This window comes from Macadamia integrifolia, unplaced genomic scaffold (assembly GCF_013358625.1).
Source record: "Macadamia integrifolia cultivar HAES 741 unplaced genomic scaffold, SCU_Mint_v3 scaffold538, whole genome shotgun sequence".
Taxonomy (NCBI): domain Eukaryota; kingdom Viridiplantae; phylum Streptophyta; class Magnoliopsida; order Proteales; family Proteaceae; genus Macadamia; species Macadamia integrifolia.
In genome coordinates, this window is record NW_024870479.1 from 269988 (window position 1) to 275987 (window position 6000).

Sequence of the window (6000 nt, forward strand, 5' to 3'; positions counted from 1 at the left end):
CAGGAAAAATTCTCTGGTTTCCTCAAAATTTCCCAAGTTCCGACCCAAAATTTTGGTCTCCCCAAAGGTCAAAACCCAATACCTTGAACCTTAAATGGAGATATCCTAACAACAGCAAGGTGTATTAGCCATAATACTGGGCTAGTATCTGCCTCTGGCAACAATCACATCGTACTGCGAAAAGTGGCATCCTTAAAAGTCTTATTGAACCTACCATATTGGTTTATCTAGCATTGCCCCCTATTGACAAAGGGTCATAGCATAGGATAAATATTGTTAACCACAACAATATACATGTCTTTAGTAATGATAGAGTGAGTGTGGAAATTGTTGTGCCAGAATCTCCATCGCCAACATCTCATCCCATGCCCAAGCCTAAGTCTAGCATACATACAGTTAGTATGGCATTATTACACTGGAATTACCAATAGCCACACCACAACCCATGCCCAATCTTAGCTCTAATACACACAAAATGAATTATAAAACCGCGTGGCGATTACGATAGCAGTTTTATCCTCAGCCACACCGGATCCTACACTTTCATAATCACATTACATCCACAATTCATACTCAAACATTTGACATATTTGAAAGTAAAGCATACATGAGATTATAATTAAAAACATATGGGTGAAATGGCATACATTAGTTTTAAAATTTAATAATGCTCCAAAAGAAATAAAACCACCAATCACTTTGTTTTTTTACTTGGAGAAGAAAGTTCCATGAAAGAATGCCCGAAAAGTGCCCCACTCTGCCTCACTGAAAGTTGAATGTCTCTGCTATAATTACAAGGGTAGGTGTTGTCTAATGGTGTCAAAAGGGTCATTTAAAAATCCCTTAAACTTCCGTAAAGACAGTTTAGAATTGTCCATCGATAAATGTATGGTCTGCCAGTGGTCCTACTGATGATAGACATAGAGTCCAACTCAATTTAACTTCAGAAACTCCACCAGTAGATGTCACCAAAAGGTGTCTAATATTGTGGTGACCGAAAGAGAGGCTGAATTCCATTCAACCATCAACCAGTAGATGGTCATCGAGTGATAATAGATCTACTGTTCGATATCTACCGGTAACCACCCAGAAAGTGTTGTACACCTCGAGTCCGATGACCTTGCATCATTAGTAGGATTTGTTGAGACACCCAAGAATATGGCAAATACCGGAACCACCTGGGAGATCATTGTAGTGTCCCCACCAATAATATAGTTAGTACCAAGGGATTTAGGAGATCGGTGTGGGTATGCAAACTTTAGTCCAGTGTCTCCTAAGGAGAGATTACTAGGCTAGTTGATAACATCTAGCCGCTTTAACATGGCACAACGTATTTTAAAGCCTTGAAGACCATGGGCCAAAGAGGGAAATATTATGCAAGATTAATGGGGTCGGGGCATTATAAATGGTATTAGAGTAGACCTTGACAACATGTGGGGCCACAACAGGGATGTTGTGCCGAAGGGGGCCGAAGATTGTGATACCATAGAATACAGGAAGTGTCGGACCCTCCTGGGGGTGTCCCTGCAAAGAGTACAATAAGTACCATGTTTCATTTAAGCTCGGATAATTAAGTTCTCATTGAGCCAATCGGGAGCTATTTCGATTCTTCGTCCAAAACCCTTAACCCATTTTGGGCTAAAATGCTCCTTAAGCTTAGAGAACATCTTTCGAGCTCAAGAAAGGCATGTAACACTGTAAACTGGAAGCAGCTGACCTTAGTCATATAGCCTAGTTGGCGTAAGAGAGCAGGCTGCTCTACTATGGATCCATATGTACAGTAGTAGGAGAGAGGGAATTTGGCTAATTTATTAGCCAAGGAAAGAGCATAAAATAGCCAATTATGAATGGGACTAGTCCTACATTAGGTGGACTTAAGAACCCTAGTCCTACATTAGCTGGACTTAAGAACCCAAAAGTTGGGACAACAAATGAGATTAAAATGGATAAACCGGTGGGATACCCTGCTGCCAATCGGCCAATCGGTTCACCTAGCAGAATTTAGGAAAATCAGTTTTTTCTTGTGGGGCTCAGATCCCTACATCCCTGAGCCTTGCACTTACCTAACATGTAGAGGTCAAGATGTTGACCAAATCCATCCTAATAGGTCAGTATTGGTGGGGTCCATTAATGAGATATTGATTTTAATTAGTTTTAGTTTTATGTTTTTAAAATAAGTTTTGGAAAGTAATTTTAGGGTGCTCAGCCAAACGGGCTCTGAGGAATCTTTGGCTGAATTATATAGCAAGCCAGCATCATTGTTTCACCTTATTTGCTACTGTAAATTCAGTGGAACAGCAACAAAGGGAAGAAGAAGAAGAAAAAGGAAGAAAAAGGAAGAAGAAGGAAGAAGAAGGAAGAAGCAGAAGAAGAAGAAGGAGAACTAGAAGGAGAGAAGGGAACAGCTATCCCTCCCCTACTTCCGGCAATTATATAATTGTTGTTGTACACATTAGAAGGTAAAATTCTTCCACCTTAATTGTTGTACAGTATTTCTATTATCTAGGAACAAAATTCACCTTGGTTCCCAAGCATGCAGCCACCCAAAGTGCGTAACCATAGACTGCATGCATGGGATTTGAGTGGAATTTAAATACAGAGACTGAATAAATTTAGTCATGCATGTTGTACCTGTAAAAATTAGGTAATATACTGGTTGTATCTGGTCTTTGTAGCTATGAACAGCTGGGTTTTAGGCTGCATGCATGGGATTCAACATCCTAGAGATGAAAACCCAGCTGTAGCACCCATTTATATAATATGCTTGCTGAAATTGTAATTAGAATAGTGTACAGACCTTTGATGGTCTCTATAAACTCCTAGAATTTGGGTTCAGATTTGCATATAAGGGGTTTTATCCCAAGGTGGAAGTGACTAACCTGAAATTTGAGTTTTGCTAGTTGGGCAAGCATTGGACTATATAAATTTAATTCTGCAGAATTATCCTATGCTGAAATTGTGTAATTGGTAGTTTTCAGATCTATAGCATGACCCTACTGCTAACCATAAATTGGGTTTGAGCTCCGCAGGTTCAGGATTGGGCTCCCAAACCTGAATTTGCCATCCTAGGAAAGAAAATTAGGGAATTCATTCGCGCAGAATTTTAATTCATGTAATTGGGAGTTTTGTGGGCTATAAAAGGACCCTAGAGGCCTTAGGGAACCTTCCCCATGGAACCTTCCCCATGTTTCCATGATCAATATTCATTGGCCATGAGCAGCCCAACCCAAGGAAATCCACAGAACAGCCTTGGGAGTGAAGAAAATTCTGCAGAAATCGACACGCCTGTTGGGCAAGCAGCTAGCCCGTTGTCACCCACCGGTTAGGGTGTTTCAAGGCCAAATCAGCGCCAATTTTTTTGGACAGTACCTTGCCCTTGTGGATTATGTTCCCTACCTTGTTTACCCAAATTAGCCCAATGGGTAGGGGTAGTTCGAGGGCTTTTCCGAGACATTAAATTAGGATTGAATATGCGCTATTGAATGTCATTATTAGGTTCAGCAGTGAACCTATACATAGTCATATTGGGTGTATAAATGCTTAACAAAAATAATACACATTGGTTTAGGAATCCTATCGCACATGTGATTTGGGTTTTGAGGTGAGTGGATATTTGACTTTATTTACTGAGTGTTTATACATTATTTTTATTTTTGCATGAACTGTGTGCACGAATGACATGTCATATTATTGCTATACATGTTGTTTGATATGATGGACTTATTTATCTTGTGTTATTGTTATTGCTAACTTGTGAATATGGAAGGATGAGGTTGAAGAATGGTTTTGGACTGCAGAGGTAAGTGAGGTAAGTTATTGTGATTCTGTGGATGTAGTCTACAACTGTAACTATGATATTGATGGTCTGGGGCACGGTGTGGCTGAGGTTCTTTCCGGTACCCTAGGCCTAGAGAACAGAGGATGTGTGTATGTATGGTGTGTGATGAATGATGATGGTATACACATTCATGTAGATTGCATCTGGTTAAGATTCACAGACCATGGTGCTGAACCCCTTGCTAGTAGGGGGTTAGGTAATGGCTAATCCCATGAGATGGTATGTTTGTGATGCAACACGGGTGACCAATGGGTTTTTCGAGTCCATGGCTACCTCAAAACACGGGTGAATGAGGGGATTTTTGGGACCATGACTGTTCTACAACTCGGGTGATCGATGGATTTTCTAGGACTAAGGTTGTAGGGTGGGGTTACCCATTAGGGGTTTATGGGGTGACCGATGGGTTTTTTGGACTTAGGATACGATCTATGTTATAGTAGCACTGGTACCTTATCTTGGACCTAGTAATTGTTTACTAGGTCTTGTTTGTTAAAATCGGATCATGCGCATCATATAATTTGTTTTGGCATGCATTGCATCATTTGTTTATGTGTGCTTCTATGTACACCCTCACTGGGCTTGTGAAGCTCACCGGGCTTGTGAAGCTCACCCCTCGTTGATTATTCTTTGTAGATGGTGGAACCGGTGCTGAAGCAAGAATGGACTTTGGAGTGTCCAATTGCTTGTAAGGTCTGGTGCAATTTCTTCCATATTTTTAATGTTGGATGGCCTCAACCAAGTTCTCTCACTGAGCTAGCTCAATGGTGGTCCTCCATGGCAAGCTCAATCCGTTTAAAAGAGGCATGGCTGGATGAATTTTTACTTATTCTCTATCATATTTGCTATGAATGAAATAGAAGATGATATGATGAGAATGGGTGTCCATCTTGTCTAATTTTCAAGGCGGCCCTGCGTAATATTGGGGAGTCATCTCATGTGAGGGTGCTTCTCTCATGGTCAATGGTCAATTTTCTTCTATCTAGAAGCCTGGATTTTAAGGTAAAATTTACCTCTGCATCTCTCGCAATTGAGGAGCTGAAGTGGACTAGACCTATTGTTGGACTAGTCAAGTTGAATATAGATGGTTGTTTCTAGAGAAATTTAGGTTTGTCAGGGGTTGGTGGTTTGTAATTGTTCTGGATTGGTGTTATTTAGTTATCATGCTATCACACTTGGAAATTTAACTAACTATAAATTGGAATTCTCCTACCCTTTTATTGATCTGATGTATGTAAAGGAGATGGGTGAGGAGAGGTTGTGGGAGGAATGTGATTCATAGATAGTGGTGGAGGTCATCCTTAGGAAATCTATTCCTTGGGGCTTTCTACAACAATGGATGTTATTTAGTCCCCTTCTCGAATCTATTATTTCGAGGTTAACGCATTGTTTTAGGGAGGTGAATCACAAGAATTGTTGGTCCGGAGCTTGAAACTAAACTAGAAGTAGCAGCCTATTCTCCCTTGAGAAATAGGGATCCAGAAATGGAATGAAAGTTGCAATTCAACGACTAGAAAATAATATCCTCTTTCATTTCCATAAATTTTGGTTGGCCAATAGTAATTTCTTTCAGGTAGTTTAAGAGGTGAGGAAAGATGTCCGGGTTGGGTGCCCGATCCTAGGTCTTGCCCAAAACCTCAAGAAGTTGAAGCCGATTCTCACGAGTTGGGCCAAAATTGAGTTTCCAAATTTTAAATTGGAAATTGACATAGCTATGTCAGAGCTTGATGCTGTCCAATCTTTAATTGAGCATCAAGGCATGAATGAGGAGCTTTTTTCTAAAGAAGCAGATGCCAAGACTAGACTCCTTAATGCCATGGAGAACCATGAAAAGTTGTGGTCTGAGAAGGCAAGGATAAGATGGATGAAAAGAGGGGACCGCAGCTCTAAATTCTTCCATCTTACTGTAAAAGTTCATCGTGCAAAAAATATAATTAGAAATATGAAAAGGGAAGATGGCTCAATGACCACTGAGAGCTTTCAATTACCCTCGCATATATCAGATTTTTATGAAAACTTTCATAAATGCCAGCCAACTATAGACCATTTTGAGCTTTTTGACTATGTGCCAGAGGAGATTTCTGATGTGGATCAATCTATGTTAGATTCCATTCCAACTTTTGAGGAAATCAAAAGGTCAGTTTTGGACCTTGATCCGGACAGCT